A 22,117-nucleotide genomic window follows, 5' to 3' on the forward strand; every position below is an offset into this window, starting at 1 on the left:
CGGGTAGAGTAATCTTGGTTGTAGGTTCTTCCGTTTCATCACTTTAAATATGTCATGCCGCTCCCTTCTGGCTTGTAGAGTTTCTGCCGAGAAATGAGCTGTTAACCTATGGGAGTTCCCTTATACGTTATTTGTCGTTTTTCCCTTGCTGCTTTCAATAATTTTTCTGTCTTTAATTTTTGCCAATTTGATTACTATGTGTCTCGGCGTGTTTCTCCTTGGGTTTATCCTGTATGGGGCTTGCTGAGCTTCCTGGACTTGGGTGGCTATTTCCTTTCCCATGTCAGGGAAGTTTTCGACTATAATCTCTTCAAATATTTTCTCGGTCCTTTCTCTCTCTTCTCCTTCTGGGACCCCTATAATGCGAACGCTCTTGCGTTCAATGTTGTCCCAGAGGTCTCTTAAGCTGTCTTCATTTCTTTTTTTCTTTTTTCTTTACTCTGTTCCGCAGCAGTGAATTCCACCATTCTGTCTTCCAGGTCACTTTATCCATTCATCTGCCTCAGTCACTCTGCTATTGATTCCTTCTAGTGTATTTTTCATTTCAGTTATTGTATTGTTCATCTCTGTTTGTTTGTTCTTTAATTCTTCTAGGTCTTTGTTAAACATTTCTTGCATCTTCTCGATCTTTGCCTCCATTCTTTTTCCCAGGTCCTGGATCATCTTCACTATCATCATTCTGAATTCTTCTTCTGGAAGGTTGCCTATCTCCAGTTCATTTAGTTGTTTTTCTGGGGTTTTATCTTGTTCCTACATCTGGTACATGGCCCTCTGCCTTTTCATCTCGTCTATCTTCCTGTGAATGTGGTTTTAGTTCCACAGGCTGCAGGACTGTAGTTCTTCTTGCTTCTGCTGTCTGCCCTCTGGTAGATGAGGCTATCTAAGAGGCTTGTGCAAGTTTCCTGATGGGGGGACTGGTGGTGGGTAGAGCTGGCTGTTGCTCTGGTGCGCAGAGCTCAGTAAAACTTTAATCCTCTTGTCTGCTGATGGGGCTGGGTTCCCTCCCTGCTGATTGTTTGGCCTGAGGCGACCCAACACTGGAGCCTACCTGGCTCTTTGGTGGGGCTAATGGTGGACTCTGGGAGGGTTCTCGCCAAGGAGTACTTCCCAGAACTGCTGCTGCCAGTGTCCTTGTCCTCATGGTGAGACACAGCCACCCCCCGCCCTTCTTCTGGAAGGTTGCCTATCTCCAGTTCATTTAGTTGTTTTTCTGGGGTTTTATCTTGTTCCTACATCTGGTACATGGCCCTCTGCCTTTTCATCTCGTCTATCTTCCTGTGAATGTGGTTTTAGTTCCACAGGCTGCAGGACTGTAGTTCTTCTTGCTTCTGCTGTCTGCCCTCTGGTAGATGAGGCTATCTAAGAGGCTTGTGCAAGTTTCCTGATGGGGGGACTGGTGGTGGGTAGAGCTGGCTGTTGCTCTGGTGCGCAGAGCTCAGTAAAACTTTAATCCTCTTGTCTGCTGATGGGGCTGGGTTCCCTCCCTGCTGATTGTTTGGCCTGAGGCGACCCAACACTGGAGCCTACCTGGCTCTTTGGTGGGGCTAATGGTGGACTCTGGGAGGGTTCTCGCCAAGGAGTACTTCCCAGAACTGCTGCTGCCAGTGTCCTTGTCCTCATGGTGAGACACAGCCACCCCCCGCCTCTGCAGGAGACCCGCCAACACTAGCAGGTAGGTCTGGTTCAGTCTCCCGTGGGGTCACTGCTCCTTCCTGGGGTCCCGATGCGCACACTACTTTGTGTGTGCCCTCCAAGAGTGGAGTCTTTGTTTCCCCCAGTCCTGTCAAAGTCCTGCAATCAAATCCCGCTAGCCTTCAAAGTCTGATTCTCTAGGAATTCTTCCTCCTGTTGCCAGACCCCCAAGTTGGGAAGCCTGACATGGGGCTCAGAACCTTCACTCCAGTGGGTGGACTTCTGTGGTATAAGTGTTCTCCAGTTTGTGAGTCACCCACCCAGCAGTTATGGGATTTGATTTTATTGTGAGTGCGCCCCTCCTACCGTCTCACTGCGGCTTCTCCTTTGTCTTCGGATGTGGGGTATCTTTTTTGGGGAGTTCCAGTGTCTCCCTGTCGATGACTGTTCAGCAGTTAGTTGTGATTCCGGTGCTCTCGCAAGAGGGAGTGCGGGCACGTCCTTCTACTCCGCCATCTTGAACCAATCTCTGAACTCCTGTTGAAGGCAAAGACTAGGAGGACTTTTAACAGCACTAATCTAGCAAAGGAACTTAGAAGGGCAAAGTGACACTGATGAGAATAGCTCACTGTTCAACTGAGGAGTTTTCTTAACATAATTGCAAATGAGAATTTCCATGAAAAGAAGCAAAATCACTGAAGTAGATTCTCATTCTGCTCACCAAAATAACACTTTCAACTTCTATTCCAGAACTGTCCACACTGAAGATAAATATTCCAAATATGTGGGATATTTAACTATAACACATATGAAAAAACTAAAAAAAAGTACATTCTGGAATAAATTTTTAGAGAATTAATGGACTGTGCTGTAGGCATGAACTCAAAGACAAAGATACAGATATATGAAAAAAAAAAGTGTTAGCTTCTGTGAAATGAAAGCCTCAAAAACCACTGATTCTATTTTTATATATAAAGGTATATCTCTTGAAGAAGATATTACCATTTCTAGACAAAATGAGAAACAGTAACAAATAAGAATATTTTCCAATCTAAGATATGGAATACAGAATCAACCTAAAACATACAATGGGGCCCCACAAATAACCTCAAGCTGATATAAGGCTAAGCAAACAGATCTGAGTTTCTGTCCTGAGATGAACAAGGAGGACGGTCTGCTGGAGCAAAGAAAGCAAAACACAGAAAGGAAGAAAAATCCAAATAATAATGATGATAGAACAATACAAATAGAAGAGCACCTGACTCATGTAGGTATGCACCCTAAAAGAGTCTCCTTGGTTCAGAAGTAAAGTAGCTACCTTGAACTAAGTGCTTTCTTTACATCATCTACTTCAATTCTAACAGCAACCCTAAGAGGTGGGTGCGATTATCTCCCTGTCTTACAGATCCTCACGTGAGCCTTAGAAAATCTAAGGCACTTGACCATGATCACACAGCTAATACCAATGGGTCAGAATTCTTACTCAGGAAAATCTCAAACAAGAGGCCATACTTCTAACCACCATATGAAGCTATCTCTGACCTTGTTGTATAAAAGAAGGCTGTAACCCTCCCCACTTCCAGCCACATGCAGACTAAACAATCGGTAAGCATCCCACTACATGACAGATAACACAAATGTGTCAGCATTTCCTGACACACACTGAGTTTATAAAGAGAAGTCCAAAGGGAAGGCCAGAAAAACCAGCACTGAAGCGCTGGGCTATAATGGGGGTGGAGGGTCGGGGGAGTCCCATATTGCAAAGAAATTCTAGTTAGACTAAATACCTGAATGTACAAAGTTAAACTGTAAAACGTTCAGAATAGAACATGGAGCATATTCATCAAACAAGAGGGAAAAGGTCTAACAAAAGTTTAAGGAAAAGACTGATGAACCCAACTACATTTTAAAGTTTTTAAGTCTATGTGATAAGACATTGTAAAAAATAAAAAACTATAAACAAAAATATATTGGCAAAATATATAATGTACAAAAGATTAGTATTCAGGATTTATAAAGATTTCCTACAAATCAAGTAGAAAAATACAAACAGCTCACTGAAAAAGATAAGGACAAAATACATATAAATAGGTAATTCAAAGAGAAAATCAGAATGACCATAGACATAAGAAAACACATTCACTCACTGAAATCAGGTTAAGGTAAGTAATAATTATTATTTCATATATTCCAGCTTACAAAAACATCTGAATACACTAAGGACATGAGGAATTCTGAGGTCTGGAATGTTAACTGGTATAACCATCTCAAAGACCATCTCAAAGACCAATTTGGCAGAACCTGGTAAATTAGAAACTGTGTATGGCCTCTGACCAAGAAATTACACCTCTAGATATCCTCCTAAACACTGTCATTAGCACAGAAGGAAACACGGACAAGGGTGTTCTGTAAATCCTCCTTTGTAACATGGGACAGCTACGAACAACCTGATCGTCCCTAGACAGGAGCAGAGATAATGGACAGAGGAATACTACACAACAGTTCAAACACACAAACTATCCTCTACCGTCTTCAGGTCAGTAGTTATCTCTGGAGGCCGAAAGGGAGAAGGAACTATAACTACTAAATCCTTGAATTTTCTGAGCCTCATTCAACTGAAAGAGACGTAGGTAATAATAATAATACATCCCTTGTTGATTTGGGAATTAAACGGAGGAACAGGTTGGCTGTGCATCTAAACCACTGCTCAGCGTGTAATATGTCAGAGGCGTGGCCGCGACAGTCACTCATACAGGAGATGGGCCAGGAGGAGCGCATGACCCCCCAAAGCGCTACCCCCACGACAGAGGACCCCCCAGGATGCCAACTGTGGTAGTACCATGAGTCTCCTAGGCAGAGCTCCTCAGGACAAGGGTTCCCTACAATTTTCCAGTGATAATTCTCCAGGAATGGAAAGGAAGAAAAGGGAAGGAACTGTCTAGAAGGGAGGACAAAATAAAAATCATCACCACAGGTCAGATTTCCAAAGCTGGGACACCAACCAGTTCAAAGGTAAAGCTCACTTCACGGTAACGTTTTTATGCTGTATTAAAAATGTAAATATTCAGTAACACGGGAATAACAATCTATAATAAACGTTTCAAAAAGAAATGAAAACTGTAAGTTAGTAACCAAAAAAGACTCAGAACAGACCTTAAGCCGAGGGGACAGAACATTTTTATCTCCAGTTAAATCATCACTATCATCACCCCCTCCTCCTCCTCTTCTCCCTAACTCTAGGCGATGGGGGAAGAATAACGAACAAAACCGTCCCTGTTCTCAAGGAACTTAGAACCGAACAGGAGGAGGTCACAACAATGACAGATGGTGATACAAGAGTTAAGTAATGCAGAGGGACCAAAAGTCACGGTGGTGTAAGTGGAGCAGGGGGACTGGAACAAAAGCTGAGCTGCAGGGAAGGAACATTCCCAGCACAGGGAACAAGAGCAAGACCCCAAGCAGAAGCCTGGTGGGCACATCTGAGAAACAGCGAGACCACTGCTGCTAGAGCAGAATGAGACGTGAAAATACAGCACTACACCTTCTCAGAAAACAGCATCGTGCTGGGCTTTGGAGGCTGAGGTACACTCCGAGTAACAGTAAAGCCACTTGAGAGCCTGAACAGAAAACTGTATTATTAACTTAAGGATTAGAAGTGTACCTCTGCATGGGAAACAGACTGCGAGGGGGGTGAAGATAGACAATGGGAGGGAAAAAAAAAAAAAGCAAGAGGTTACTGGAGCAACCCAGGTGATAGAAGAGGTCCTCCTGGACTGGGCCAGCAGCAGGCCGCGGGGATGCCGAGGACAGGCGAGGCGACGAAGATGCCTGGAAGGCAGAGCTGCCGGGTTCTGCCGCGGCCTGCCGGAAAGGGAGGTCTGCGAGCTGGAATGGGCGTAGGGCTGGGGCGCGAGGAGCGAGCCAAGCGGAGGGCCAGCTGGTGCTCAGGCGGGGAGGCCGCAGGGGATGCAGGTGTGCGCGGAGTGGGCAGTCAGCACTGGGGCCGGACCCGTCCCTTCAGGGCAGTGACCACACCTGCAGATATAAACTGGGCCGTGCTGGCACCTGAAGCCCTGAGAAGGAAACAGCTCCTGTGGAGCAGAAGGGGAGGTCACAGCCAGACCTGGGCGCTCCTCCCCGTGGCAAAGGAGAGCTGACCAGACCCAGAGGCCAAGTGCAGATGGAGTTGGGGTGGGGGTGGGGGTGGGGCAGGTCGAAGGGGCGCGAGGTGGTGACGGATCCGGCGGTTTAAAGGTCACTGGTTTGGGTGAAGTCGAGGGTTGAGCAACTTAGGGTGAAAAGCAATGACAAAGTTCTAAAATTTAACTTTCATCTTTAAAATCAGACAATTTAAATTGATAGCAAAGTACAGCTGTACTTCACGGTTTTCTTTTTTTATAGGTGGCTGGTCACATCAACCAAATAACCAAACCGGCAAAATACTCATATAATTACTGACTGTCTTAACAAAGGCAGAATCGGTCAGCAGAGTTAAACAACATTTGGTACACACAAGCGTGCGCACGCGCAGTTTTAATGATGACTTTTACAATGAGTGATTCCCCTGAAAATGCCATTTACTAGGCATCCAATACGCTACCTCTCCCCCATATCACACAGAAGATTCTAAAAGATAACACCAGGAAACAAAACCACCTGTTTTTTTTTAATGCTAATCATCATTTTTTAACATACTAATTTCTTTACTGTGATGTTTATAGAAATAACATAAATTGAAAAAAATACATACTGTATCACTAAAACAAATCAAATCAATTAGAAGTTTTAAGTAGTCAGATAACCTTAACTATTTACAACTAACAATAAAGCTAATTTCTGCAAAGCTCATGACTTAGTTTTCAACTTCTAAAGTTCATACTCTGGTTTTTGGAAAAGGTTTTGTTTAAGTTCATTTACTGCTAAAAAGGAAAAAGATAAAGTTCATTCTGAGAATCTTCTCAATGCAGAAATAAATAAAATCATTAAAGTAAAATTAACTGAGCATTTTTATAGTTATATTGAAAACTAGGGACATAAAGCAAAACTCCAAACTAGTTCAACATTTAAAGACCTTAGAAACAAACCTATCTATGTATAAGCCTCCTGATACTATAAAGTCTGGTGGTGGAGAGTTTAATAGATTTGAGCCTGATCTAAGAAAAAAAGACTGTCCACACGCTTACAAAATATGGTAATTACTGAATATAAAAGGAAAGAGCTAGAAGCTCTCAGCTGTAACTCAAGCTAAGATAGCTACAATTTTAAAAACAGGTGCTCCCTTGATCTTTTAGTTACTTTTCAAGTACATAAAAATGAAGAAAGAAATGAGCCAATAAAATACATTCACTTATGGATATAAAATTAGAAGACCAAAATGACTAAGCAGAAAAAAAATTTTTTAAACACAGGGTAAAACATCAATATGCATTTGTACAAACTGAAAAGATTAAAACAAATATCCCAACAGAAAAAGGGATACTTCACCTAAGAAGTATAATGGCCAGTGAATTCGTGAAAGACGCTCCACCTGAACAACGAACAAGGAAATGTGAAGTTTGAGACCGATGACCTTTTAACTGTCAGACTGAAAAAAGACTGGTTCCCAATATACAGCGTTAGGTAAAGGGTCATACCCACAACCATGGGGGTATGAACTGCAACAGCCTTTTAAGGTAAGAATTTGGCAAAGTCTATCAAAATGTTCTGTGTGTACAGCCCTTTGATGTAAATTCTGCTTTTGGAAATCTTTTTTATAAAAATATGACTGCAGAAAGAGATGTTTGCAAAATGTTCACAGGAACATTGCTGAAACATTGTATTGCAGAGCGGGAATAGTATGACTAGTACGCGGAATATTAATTACATAGCTATCAAAAATTAAGAGAATTTTATATAGGTGTTATAAAGGTGTCTACAGCTTCCCGGTGCATAAAAATAAGTCAGTTACTACTCACCTAAAAAGTCTTACTTAATTTTAATTCTTCAACAGCCACTATCCCAAGGCGGTTCTGCTCCTGGGGCCAGTCAGACACTGAACTGGCAACACAAATGTAACCACAGAAGGTTCTAACTAGAGATCGCAGCTCTAGGTGAAAAGCAGCGGCATTTTTCCGGAAAGAATCTATTATTTCTTACGATGTGCTGTCAAGTCGTTAGTCTCTGCAACGAGCTACGCATGCTTCAGAAATCCCCTAATTCCTAGAGTAAAATCATGCCAGGCCCCTGTCTTCTTGCAGAGACCCCCACAGCAACTCTGAAACACTCGTGGCGCAGGAGAGGAGGAGAGAAGGCGGCACAGGGGAAGCGGCCACCAGGACACCAGCCCTCCCATGAACCACCACCCCGTGGTTCCCATGACCCAGCAACACCAGCAACATGTGCCAGTACCTACGCGAGTGTGCCGTCTACAGTCGACGTCTTAAGTAAGTGTGCTGTGTCAGCTCCGGCCCACACCAATCTGCCCGCTAGACCTCAGGATAATGGTCCCATACTTAATTACAGGTCTTTTCTGAATTAAAGAAATAAGGAGGGCTTCCCTGGTGGCGCAGTGGTTGAGAATCCACCTGCCAATGCAGGGGACACGGGTTCGAGCCCTGGTCCGGGAAGATCCCACATGCCACGGAGCAGCTAAGCCCGTGCGCCACAACTACTGAGCCTGCGCTCTAGAGCCCGCGAGACACAACTACTGAGCCCGCACGCCTAGAGCCCGTGTTCCGCAACAAGAGAAGCCACCGCAATGAGAAACCTGCGCACCTCAACGAAGAGTAGCCCCCGCTCACCGCAACCAGAGAAAGCCCGCGCGCTACAACGAAGACCCAACGCAGCCAAAAATAAATAAGTAAAATAAATAAATAAAATAAATTTATTTTAAAAAGAGATGTTTGTACATGTTAAAAAAAAATAAGTGGAGGATAGAGTCCAATGTTAAAATACTTACAACACCAAGAAAGAAGAGCCAAATGGAGTCACCCAAGGGAAACCAGGGAAGGTGAAAATGCACAAATACCATTACAAAGAAAAAGCGGGGGGCGAATAAAGTCTTCTGTGGTCCTACAATGGGCAACTGGTTTTGGCAATTAGGAAACCGAGGCTACCCCGAGAAAAGCAGTTTAGCAGGCTAGGAGGCCTGGAGGCAAGAGGCAGGGATGAGATGAGTGACAAGGTGGCAGATCACAGACCAGAAAGCTCAGCACAAGACACCTTCGCTCCAAACCTTCCCCCTGGGCTGGACAGCAATATGCTCTTCTCCTGTACTGGACCTGGATGGCCTCCAGCTTTCCGCAGGCTCGACCTCAGACAGTTCGGTGCTCAAGCTTTCTGACCTAGGTCCTTTCTCTCCTGAGGCTCACCCAGCCTTGGCTACCTTCCAGCCACACCCTTCTCCCCCGTCCCCTTCCTCTTAGCTGTCTATGTAGGAAACTTCTACCTGGACATTCATAAGCACCTCAGCAAATTCAATACATCTCAAAGACAACTTTTTACTTCCCCACCCAAATCTAATCTACCACTTGTACTCTTCTTTTTAACTCTGGCTAAGGGTACCACCATCTACCGAGTAGCTAAGTACAAACCTGGGATGATCCTGAATGACTTTTTCTCTTAAACAATCTCCTTGCCACTCTCCAAGTCCCAACTGTACCTCCTCAAGTTTCACCCTCTCCTTCCACGTGAACTGCGGCCTTGATCCCACAAACACACCTGCCATAAACCCTGTCAGCCTCCTGCCTCCAGGCCCGCTCTCCCCTTGCCCCGTAGACTCTGACGCCAGCGAGGCCAGGCGCGCTCAACTGCAAACTTCATCACCTTCTTTCATCTGCAACGTTCTCACCTTGGCTTACAAGGCCCGCAAGAAACCAGCCCTCTTAACACCTGTAGCTCCACAGCCAGCAGCTGGCACCTTGGCCCAGACAGGCCAGTGGGCACACTTGTCCATCCAGACACACACGGACACACACTAGGCCATGCTGCAAAAACAAATGAACCCAAGAGCTCAGTGTCCACAACTCCAGAGTTTCATTTCCCTCTCAGGATCACTCTGTTCCAGCCTTCTTCACCAGCCCCAGCCTGGGACACACTAATTCATGGAAGAGGGAACAGCAGTAACAGAAGCATGGATTCGGGACCTAAAGCTGCTGCTCAGAGCGGCGTGTCACTGGCCAGAGCACGCCACGTGGTCAAGCCTGGTGCCAAGAAGGCAAGGCCCTACAGTCCTCTTTCAGGGAGGGGCAGAAAGTAATGAGGAACAAGCCAGCCTGCAGGTCACCAATGCACCTGCATGTTCACGGGCGCAAAAACAGATTCAACCAGATTGAACACTTTTAAATAAGTTTTCCACCTTTTCTACAAATTCCTCAGGACTCAGAGTAAACATTTCCTAAAATGAACTCAGTGAAGCATTGCTGACCTGCCCTCTAGGAAAGGTGCGGTGCCCAAGTGCTCCCCGGCCCCCACGTGCTCCCCCAGCCTCCACACCTGTTTACTGTGCCCGCCCACGTGACCCCCTGGCCCCCCAGGTGCTCCCCTGGCTCTTCCAAACTGGCACACAGGTGTCTCCCTTGATCGCCACCGCCCCGCAGGTATCAGATGAACACATATTTGCTGCACTAGTAACGCTCTTTGCCAGGAACACCCTTCCCTGATCCACAGGGAAAATTCCCCATCATCTCAAGACCCATCTCAACAGTCTATAAAGAGGCCCCTGCCCCTCAGCAGCCCAACGGAGCACTCACCACACCACCGCCATGCCTTTCAGTCTACCTGCCACACTAGAATGGGAGCTACCTGAGAAAAGGATCAGGTGTCCACTAAGCTTTGCATGCTCCGCACTTACGCAGTGACTGGCACGCAGCAGGTGACCACTGAGTGAGCGCCCATGGATATGCAGCGGCAGAGAGGGTCACAGGTACCGCGTGTGAGGGCCAGGGTTCTACCTCAGGCCCAGGCGCTGTCAGCACTGCGGGCTACAGCTTAAGCTTTCTTCTTAGGGCACAATGGGGCCATTATTCGGAGTCCTGTTTCCCTTCCCTCCCTCAGAGCATTTCAGCTTTCTCTTGTGTAGGCCCAGTCCCTATAAACAAAGCCTAAAACATAGAGGCACTCAATAAATATTAGTCTGAATGAATGAATACGGCATTAGCCTATGACAAACCCAAGAGAAGTATTTAAATGCCATAGTTTTAACGGGGCTAAGCCACTAAAAAAAGAAACAAAAACAAATATGCCACAGAAGCAATTTCTCACAGCACTCAGGCCCTGAAGTAAGTGCATTACCATTTCCAAAATTTTTGCTCACAAGTTCATAGAAGCAAACAAGAATTATCATTGTACTTAATGTAAAATCTGTAATGTTCTCAAGAATCAAGCTGTTGATACCAATCACATGCATTTGTAATTACATACTAAAGATAAAATGTCTAAAAATGTCATTACACCAATAAAATGGAAACATTCGTGAAGCACTGGAAATTTGTTCAGAAGCTGTGCAAACCACAAACAAGTAATATTTAATAGTTTAGGTGCCACTCAGTAAAAAAAATTAATAACTTTAAAGTTAAATTATATTTTGTGCTAGAATATGAACCACAAGAATCTAAAGGCAAATGCAACATCAAACTGACACAAATAAGGAAAATATGATGGGTGACAACTTGAAGTTACAGGCATCTAATCACCCTGTAACACTAGTTTAGTGAGTACACTTCGTTTGCTGTCATCACAAATTGGGTATGTTAACGCCTGGTTCCCATAATCAAATACTCAGCCCTTGGCTCATAAAAGAATAGTACACTTAACTTCCCACCCAGAAACTTCCTCCATACTTTACTATTTCTTTCAAGAAGATAAAACATAGGCTCATGACAGAGAAGTAAGTGTGTACGATCTCGAAGGTCCACTATACTGTTCTCCCAAACGGCCGTTTTTGCCTGTAATTCTCCCTTCCAGCTTGGGAATGGCAAATATTTACTCAGTAGATGTTAGTTAGAATCGTCAGTAACCAACAAGGAATGAGCTCTAGAAGACTGTTGAAACTCCAGTGTTACCTGGGGGGGAAATTGCTAGGTAATATGTAAACAACACTTCATGAAGTTAAATTAACTGAGCCCCGGCAGTGACGAGAACAAACAAGTTTTGCTTGTCATTTCATTTGAGGCACAGACCAGGAAAGGGCTGGGGCCACAGCCGGATCCAGAGTAAAGTCTAGAAGAAAGGCAGTGAAGGAGACTCATCAAGAGGAAAGGGGACAAAGTAAACAGGTGTGGGCAGACGGCAGGACTCCAATCACCGCCCTGCTGCCAGAAGAGGGTCTGAACTCAGCAATGCCCAGAACCTCAGGGAGGTAGGGCCTACCTTTCCTTCCCTCGGGCACAGGAAAGCTATCAGTGAAGCTACCAAATTCTTGGTTACTGTGCAAGATACAAGGTATCCAACAGTCTGCATACAGTTAGAAAATAAAATATGGCTGTACCACGTTGACTACAAAACACAGAATCACCTGTGTCAAAGATAAAAGATAAAATAGGGCTTTAAAAAGTCAAGATGAAAATCCCTACGCTCATGTATATATAAGATATGCATACGTATGCACATAAGGTTTCATTGTATCATGCCTGTGGTTCTTCCTTAAAATTAAGCTCTAAATTGTTCTGTTTCTAAATTGCAGTGATCTTAACTCTCCAAATTCTCATCGTGGTTACAGGAAGGCTCTAGAGCCAGACTACCTGGGTTCTGATCACTGCTCCCAGTTTACCAGTTCTATACCCTTGAGCACGTTATCTGATCTCCCTGTGCCTTGGTTTCTTCAACCAAAATGAGACTAGCAAAAGTACCCACACCTTGGGCTTCCCTGGTGGCGCAGTGGTTCAGAGTCCGCCTGCCGATGCAGGGGACGCGGGTTCGTGCCCCGGTCCGGGAAGATCCCACGTGCCGCGGAGCGGCTGGGCCCGTGAGCCATGGCCGCTGAGCCTGCGCGTCCGGAGCCTGTGCTCCGCGACGGGAGAGGTCACGACAGTGAGAGGCCCGCGTACCACAAACAAACAAACAAACAAAAACTAAAAGAGATAATACATGCAAAGCATTTACACTAATGTCATGTGTATAGAATAGACACTATACATTCACGAAATGTTAAGTATTATAACTGTTATCAGAATAACCTACGAAGCTTTTAAAAACTGGATTCCTGACAGACCTGGCTGATTAGATAATCTAAAATAACATGATTAATAACATAACATGATTCAGTACTGGTTAAAATGCAAATAATTAACCAAATGCAACTAAATATACATGTATACTTCAAGCGCTTCCAAATATTCTAAAATAAGCACACAATTTCCATAATAGAAAAAAAGCAAATGCATTAACTCCTTGATGTCTAACAACATTTTCAAGAATATACTTCAAAAGTAAACCATAAAAGAACATCATAAATGTTTTTTAGTGCTTTTCCAGATTTACTGGTCTTAATTTTACCGTCCTTGATATTCCCAAAATAACAATTTCGTGGGCTTCCCTGGTGGCGCAGTGGTTGCGCGTCCGCCTGCCGATGCAGGGGAATCGGGTTCGCGCCCCGGTCCGGGAGGATCCCGCATGCCGCGGAGCGGCTGGGCCCGTGAGCCATGGCCGCTGAGCCTGCGCGTCCGGAGCCTGTGCTCCGCAACGGGAGAGGCCGCAGCAGAGGGGGGCCCCCATACCACCAAAAAAAAAAAAAAAAAAAAAAAAAAAAAATTTCGTGAAGGTAATAAAAAATTATTTTTAAAAACTGAAATCAACAAGTTTGGCACAAAAACACCTTAACTGTACTATGAACTCAACAAGGTCACCTTTGCCAAACTAGAATTAAAAACCCATTTCAAAATATTCGAGGTCCTAAATATGAAATGTGGTGAAAACACTGTCCATGGGGCTCTGGGCAGGCTCCTCCTCTGAATAAGCAGAGCTCCGCTGATCTACAAAGGAATCATTCACAAATTCACTTACTCAGCAATTCAGATTTCTTATCTGTAGTTTATTACTCTGGTAGATTAAAACAAGATGTCTATTAATAAACATGTCTCACTAAGTGGTTAAAAACAGTGCACCATCAAAATAATTTAGTAATACTATCAGTAGAAAGGAAATGGTCACCAAAGCTTCAAAATGAACTTACACCTAGCCATGAATGAAGAACACAATACATCTGCTGCAAAAAAAGTTGCCACTGAGTAGCTAAATTAATCTTAAGTGTTGCTAATCTTTAACATAAATTTGGTATTCTAATATTTCGTTTTTACCATATGCATTTTAAAAAGTAATATGTTCATCTATTATTTATAAGCATTAAAATTCCATATCGTGCACGGCGAGTTTTAAAATATAAATACTACCTGTGTTGTCTGTCTCTCTCTCGGGAGATATATTAAAGCTAAGGGAAAATACAAACTGTTTTTTGGCTAAAAACAGTAGGAAAAAAAACATCTTTATGGTATTCCCTGGTGGCACAGTGGTTAAGAATCCACCTAACAATGCAGGGGACATGAGTTCGAGCCCCGGTCCGGGAAGATCCCACATGTCGCGGAGCAACTAAGGCCGTGAGCCACTACTGAGCCTGCGCTCTAGAGCCCGCGCGCCTAGAGCCCGTGCTCTGCAACAAACGAAGCCACCGCAATGAGAAGCCCTTTGCACCGCAACAAAGAGTAGCCCCCGCTCGCCACAACCAGAGAAAGCCCGCGCGCAGCAACGAAGACCCGACACAGCCAAATATAAATACATAAAATAAAATTTTAAAACAACAACAAAAAACGTCCTTACACAGTCAGTGGTTGGCATACTGCAGAGCTGATGTTTGGGAAGGAGAGACTGGAAAGGACAGACAAGCGCCTGAAGACGTGAACCCACATCAACAACACACCCACCAACCACGCTACTTTGCCACTGTTCCCGCCCAGGAGGGAGTGGCCCAGGTCACAGCCTGAGTGAATCAGAGTAATAAAACTTCACAGTCACTGCTTTAGCTAGGTTATGGCCAGTACCCTTCAAGAGCAAAAATGTAAATGCTTGCATCTTATTACTGATAACTAAAAATTAAAATAGGTATTTATAAACAAAAATTAAGCAAATATATATGTAAAATAAATTAATATATGTTAAAATCTACCTTTCTATCATAATGAGTCTTATGTTCACACTTTAAATGTTACATATGTTAATTTTATAGACCTAGTTGGAAAATACCATGAATACAGACTTTAATAACCACCTGAGAATATATTTTAAAAATCAGCCCAAACCAAAGCTCTTTAAACCAATCACTAAGTATTCTAGGGTAGCAGCTCACAAACTGTATGTAATCCAGGAATCCCTGGGGTCCCCCCTCAGACCCTCTCAGGTCAACTGTGAGGTCAAAACTCTTTTCCTACGAATACTTAGGCAGTATCAGCCTCTCTCACCATGTTGGCATTTATACTGAAGGTAGAAAGTAATGACAGGTAAATCTGAGAGCACGTTAGGACAAATCGAGGCAGCAGCAGCAAACTGTGCTAATGGTCCATGTATTTTTCACGGCTATGCATTCACACCTAAAAAAAACGCCAGTTTCACTTGGACTCTTGAGTATACTTGTTCAATATCCTATTTGCCAAAATACAAAGTGCACATAAAGAACTTCCATTTATCAGAGTCCGATGGCTCTCTCAAGAAAAAGCACGTGTGCGAACGCGTATACGTTGTGAACTGAGCAAGCCGCTTTTTTCACGGAACACCATTTCCACCTGGAAGAGCTGCTGACAAACTACAGTTATTCGGGTGTGGATGTTGGGCCTTTTCTCAGAAACAAACGAAGCGAGAGCCCCTTCCTTCAAGTGCTGCTGTGGCAGGGCTGCCGGCAATAAAATCTGAACTTTGACAGAAAACTAGGCGTTTTGAAAATGTGTCTCCACCACTGAGCTTGAGAGCTTCCCAATACTTAAGAGTTTTCTAGTCAGTGATGATATTAACAATGTGATAGTTTTATATTGTTTAAAGAAATTTATCAACATGTGGAAAATCCACATAGCTCAGTGAACCAATATTTTCCAAATGGTCAATGCATGATGGCACAAAACCACACATATGGTACAACATCCATTCAAAGTGCAAAACAGACAAATGGATCTTAATGTAACAGAATATGAAAAATATTTAAAACAATCTTCCAAAGGAGAATTGTGTACCAGAAATGAAAATACTTAGGTTCAAACTAGAAATCTTCATATAACTGATTCTTACTTTTATTACCAATGTCTCTTAAAAATAATCACCCCAATAATCCCCCCCAAGTACTTGCCAACACAAAAATTCATTAAAGTGAAAAATCTAATGTAACGTAACCTAAGAACTCATTAAGGAGCTCATGTAAAATCACGGTAGATTGTAAACTTATGTAAAACCACGGTAGATTTTACAGGCATTTCTCTACAAGTCTGGAGCACTCAGAAATTTATTCAGATAATAATATCAATACCTACCTAAAAATAATATATTTGAAAGACAACTTCCCAAGGTATACATTTTATACCAAGTATGTATACAGGAAGAGTCCCGCATTTTAAGAACACAGTGGTTTTTAAACATTTGATCGTGTCCAACGGGGACTGTATTGCTGCTTGCATTTCATTTTCTCTACTCGGCATATAGACCTAGACCAGATTCAAAGCAAAAGGGGGGGGGAAAGGCAACCTCCAGCCTCAGTACCAAAAGCTGATAACAGCAGCACAAAAAGAAATTATAAGATAGAAATTTTGTTAGTTCTCCTGCAAAAATCAGGAAATAGAAAGTATAATAAGTAAGTCACCGTGGAAAGTACCACTATTAGCAAACAAGGGTAAAGAGAAGGTACATTCTTTAAAGGAACAAATGGTTTAAATTTGCCAAAACGTAAGTCTGATTTTCTTTTAACAGAACATGTGTGAAATCAAGCAACAGAGAACTGTAAGCTATGACTCGGAATAAAACACACCAGCTAGACTGCTCTTCACCAATAAAATACCCAGATGATAGTAACGAATGAGCATTTTTTCTTGGGTCCTATTTTTGAGGGTCAAACTCTCTTCTACTCTGAACAACAGTGACACTCTAGGGGGGTTGCAGGAAGCGGGGCGGGACTCTCCTTGGGAAGCACCTGCCCCACTGTCTGTACCGCGGGACAGTAGCAGAGCCAGACTCAACAGTGACATGGCCTCTTGCAGTTTGTGCCATCCAACCAAAATGGAAAATGGCTTTCTTTAAAAACACAAAGAAGTGAATGATCCTGTCCAGCGTGCCGAGATCAAATGGGCACGAACAGCACTGGTAAAGTCTGGGAAGTCCAAAACCTCAGGAATGGAAAAAAAAAACAATTTAAGCGAGTTCATCTTGTTCACGCCTGGCATCCTGGTGTGACCAACCCTCCCAACGGTGCTCCATAAGGCCAAGCCAACTACCATGCAGTGCCCGCCCCGAGAAAGCCAAGCATGCCATGTGTATCCAACCTAAAAACACGACAACGCAGACAATAGCGACAAAAGTTCACACCTTATTTTCTGTAAGCTACACAACTTATTTTTCCTTAACATTAAACTTCTTTTGAGTGAAAACACAGAAATTTTGGCTATTTTCCAGTCACAGTAAACTATTCAATCTCGGTTCCTGTAAATAATTTCATTCATGACACACAATTGTAAAACTGCAAGTATAAAATTCAAATTATCCTTATCTTTTGGGATCAACTGATAATGGGAAAATACTTTCCTGGCTTCCATGTGAACCACTGATACTTCTCTACGTACTTACTTTAACTTTATAAAGTACATTCACTTTCTGAATTAAATGTATTATGGTTCTGGTCAATTACCTATGCCAAAATGATAAGTGAGCTTTTATATTTTTATTGTTGTAGAACAAAATCTCAACCAGATGACTTGAGACACACAAGCCAATATCTCCCCCACCAGCCCTCAGCCTGCTTTATTTAGACCCCATCCATGACCCCAAATATAAGGAAAAGCTCCAGCTCGTGCACAGCTCCTGCATAAAGATGGTCCACACCTTGACAACACGCCCACACCTACCATCACCTCATACCTGTGGGACACTGACTGGAAGCCACCAATGGATTTCCAGGGCCTGCCAGCCTGTCAGTGTCAGCCAACAACTGGGACACGCCCAGACCTGGTAAGTGGGGTCTGTGGGATCTGGCTCACTGCTTAGTATCTAACTTACAAATGTAAGTATAGGTCAAACAAAATTTATCACCATCCTAGGTATCGTCAAGGTGAGTGAGCGTATCCGAAATACAATCAGCCAGGAAACTGACAGCAACAGCAAAATTCTGAACAAAAATCAACACACTCTACCTAACCTGAAAATAATTTTCAATTAAGAGGTCAGTTTAATGTTCCATAAATATTACTCATATATACATTTTATGTACAATAAAGGAAAGCAAGCTAATATCAAAATAACTGCTATATTATTTATTAGCATTTTCTGATATTACACCCAAGTTCAAGTCTGGTAAAACTGTTTATAAACAAATTAATCTATGCCACCAGAATAACAACCAACCACTAATAATAATGCTTTATACACTACAACTGCTCAATTAAATCCTTAATGACATAACCCTAAACCTTGTTCTCTTAAACACCCCACCAACTTGGTACCATATCCTGATCTTCTGCAAATCAAATTTTTCTTAAATATGAAAGAACCACTTTTGCTATTCTACTATTAACCACAATCAAAAATTGATAGTTCTAGAAAAGCCTACACTTACAACACTTACATTCCATTAAGTCTACAAATTGCATAAAGTAAAATTATTTTTCATTGGCAGGAGCACAGCAAAGTGAAGCTAGTCAAGATGCCGCTTCAGTTACAGGTAAGGAAACAATGTGAGACAGAGCCTTGACCTCATACCCACAAGCACACACCCACAAACATAAACTGTAACCAATTATTACAGGAAAAAAAGTAAAGATTTTTTTAAAAGGAGCAGAGATGCCTATAAATACTAAAAACACATCACTGGCAACTGCCTATCTCATTATACATTAGTCACCAGAAATACAGACCTTCTAAAGTACCAACGTTTAATAATACAACTGTTGTTTTCAAAATAGTTTCAAATATAGTTAAGTTGTATGATAAAGCATAGTTACAACCTAAGCATTAGTCTGAAATATAGATTTAGCTCTAAGTTATGCAATTACTACTACTTCATCTGAAGACTGCCTACTCCACCTCTGCTGACAAACTGGAAGTTATCTTTTACACACACCTCTGGGTAATATGATCACCACATTACTTCTCAAGATTAATCAGAATATTAAAATATAATATATTTACCTTTAATAAAGAATATATGGGTATCCACACAAATTCTAGGTTACTTTTTTCCCATCAATGCAAAAAGAAGGCAATGAATTCAATAAGTAATAAAACAAATGACTTTAAGAAATGTCTCATGGGGCTTCCCTGGTGGCGCAGTGGTTGCACGTCCGCCTGCCGATGCAGGGGAACCGGGTTCGCGCCCCGGTCTGGGAGGATCCCACGTGCCGCGGAGCGGCTGGGCCCGTGAGCCATGGCCGCTGAGCCTGCGCGTCCGGAGCCTGTGCTCCGCAACGGGAGAGGCCACAACAGAGGGAGGCCCGCATACCACCAAAAAAAAAAAAAAAAAAAAAGAAATATCTCATGAAGTGAAGTGGTCAACTACCTAGCATGGTTTTTGCATTTAGGTGTAAACTTTATGCAAAAGAATAAGACTTGAAAAGATAAATCTTTTAAGATCCTAAAGGACAATTTCACTAAGTTTTAAAAAAGCATGTATCTTGTTTTGTCAAGAATAAAGGTACACACGAAGGAAGCCATATTCAGTATTCTTTCCACAGAATATTTACTGAGCACCTACCATGTGACGGCCATAAAACTGTTTAAAACAATAAAACTCTAAGCTCCTGCCTTCATGCAATCAGAGAGGGATTCAGACAAACCAGCGGCTATAATAACAAAATTGGGATAAGTTAAACAACAGAACACCAAAAAACAACACGGAGACCTTTGGGTAACTAGAGAAGCCCTCTTCTGAGGAGGTAATGAGATTAGGAACAAGAACTCTGCCATAATAAATAATCAGAAATCCCTAAAGGAAATAAGGACTTAACATCAAAAATAAGAAAAGGACAGGCAGGACTAAAAAGTTCTCAGAAACATTTATTATGAGCTATAGTTTCCCATAGTAATCAAGATATTAATTCAGTTTAACATCAATCTCCTGGTGAGAAAACATCAACTTTAAGTTTAGATCATCAACTCTCATTTTAAATTCCAAAAGGACCTGGGATCCAGAGTGAGGAAGGGGTTGAAAAATACACAATGATAAAATATAATTTGCTTTTTCTTTGGAAGCCCTTTTACACACAAAGGTGAATATGAAGCAAACTTAACCAAGTTGATTTTAAAACATATTCTAATGTTCTTTAAAAGTGAATGTAACACAAAAAGCCAAGTTTATCATCTTCCTGAACACCCCAGATCAGTGGTTATCCAAGGCTGCCTGAAACCAATCACAGATGATCTATAGTTATATAATTTGATAACAGATATTGATCACTGTACCCCCAAAAAAGCAATCAAAAGAAAACAAACCACAACTAAACTCTCATATATGTACATAAAAAAAGATTATCCAAATATATAAATATAAAGCTTAAATCATATTCCTACGAATCAAATTCTGCAGTAAATTTGCTCAACATTTACTGACCATAATAAAGGCCAATATAATGGTTACATTCTTGTAGAAAACTAAGAACAATGGCTTGTGATGGACAAATAGAGTAAAAATTCATTATTTCTCAGATGGTAAAAAACTGCAGACAACGAAGTTTAGATAAAGCAAATCAACACTGTTGGCCTTGAAATAGTGATTTAGAGAATTATTAACTTTAGTTTTTACCTACATCATAATGAAAAATACATGCTAAATGCGAAGCTTAAACTTCCAAGACCACAATAAACTTAACAGTATGCAAAGGTTCTCCAGAAAACAAAAAGTAAAGTGTGAACGAGGTATTAGATAGTATAAGAGCTAAGAAAATAACATACAGGTATTTTAAAAAAACCAACTTATTTCATTATGAAGAGCTTTCTAACATAATCCTGGAGAATCATTTCTAAAAATTGAAATGTTCAGATATAAGTGGGGAGGAGAAACTACTAAATGAAATATATAATCATTTCCCAGAAATGTCCTTTAACTTTTGCTTTGCTTCAACACGTGTGCACAGCAACTTTTCACCCACAGAAAAACTAGGAAAAGAGTAGCTCTCCAAATGAGACGCCAGTATTACTTTAATAACTACTCGTATATCTAAAAAAATAGAGAAAAAGTTTCAATCGAGTGCTTAAAAATAGAATTAATAAAATCAATTAACTCTAATCTGTTCTTGATTCAGGATTTTTTTTAAATGCCAATGCAATTTAAAATCCCAAAGAGTAAACTGGATTACCTATTACTAAACTGAAAAAATATTCCTTTTCACGACCAGACTTGGGAAATCTCTGAAAAAAAGAAAAATTATAAATAGGTCCATTCAAACAGAAAAAAACAACTATCTACCAAAATAATATTTTACATCCGAATTTTTAAAGCCAGAGATAAGAAAAATGAACTCATTATTCTGAAAGACAACATAATCCTGAAGGCCAAATTACTGCAGTCACCTTTCAAAAGATGTGCTAATAAGCCTATGAATGAACACTTAACTATATATTATCAATTTGCTTACTAGCACCTAACTCATAAAATCATTAGAGAAGATGAGCTGTGAATCAGGAGTAACTCAGTATCGGTGTTCAAATTGGCAACCTGAACCTAATAATTTATGTTAGTATTCAACTAAGGAGTGAGATAAATGGCTCTGCCCAGGAAGACAGAAGAAATGGATCTTTCCCACCACAGGCAAAATCAAGACGCTGAAAAGGTGAAGGTCAAGTTTACTCAGAAATATAAACTGGGGCTTAATGATCGGGATTAAATTTCATGAGAATGTTCAAATTTGCCAAACAGGATTGCTGCCCCAAAGCTGGCATTTTAGTAAATAATACTAACTTTGAACTACCTACTACAATACAGAAACAGACGCTATTAAAATAATTTTCTAAGAGGACGTAAATCCTCTGTAAGGTGTATTTCGTGTGCCTAAAGTCTGTGCAACCACAGCCTGAGAAGCAAGCACAGCTCTGAGCGCTCGCTGGGATGAATCGGTTTTCAGGGTCCCTCCCTGACCCTCCCCTCCACTCCCATCCCCCACCTCTCTCAGACCGGAGGATGGGGACGAAACCTATTTTTTTGTTGTTTTTTTAACTGTTAGGAACTCTTTCAGCAGCTTTGCTATAAACAACTACCATTGTCCCAGGCCGAGAGCAAGAGAGATTTCCTCCTTTTCCAGGAGCACGCCCAGGACCAGCCACCACCACCCCCGCCCAG

At 42.0% G+C, this 22,117-nt stretch overlaps 1 protein-coding gene across 15 annotated transcripts in view; it reads right to left on the reverse strand.

The window, feature by feature from the left end:
* AFDN (afadin, adherens junction formation factor) overlaps positions 1-22,117 on the reverse strand; it is a 133,642-nt gene that overhangs the window by 110,574 nt on the left and 951 nt on the right. The gene's annotated exons all lie outside the window — the stretch shown is intronic.

This window comes from Physeter macrocephalus, chromosome 10, assembly GCF_002837175.3.
Source record: "Physeter macrocephalus isolate SW-GA chromosome 10, ASM283717v5, whole genome shotgun sequence".
Lineage (NCBI taxonomy): Eukaryota > Metazoa > Chordata > Mammalia > Artiodactyla > Physeteridae > Physeter > Physeter macrocephalus.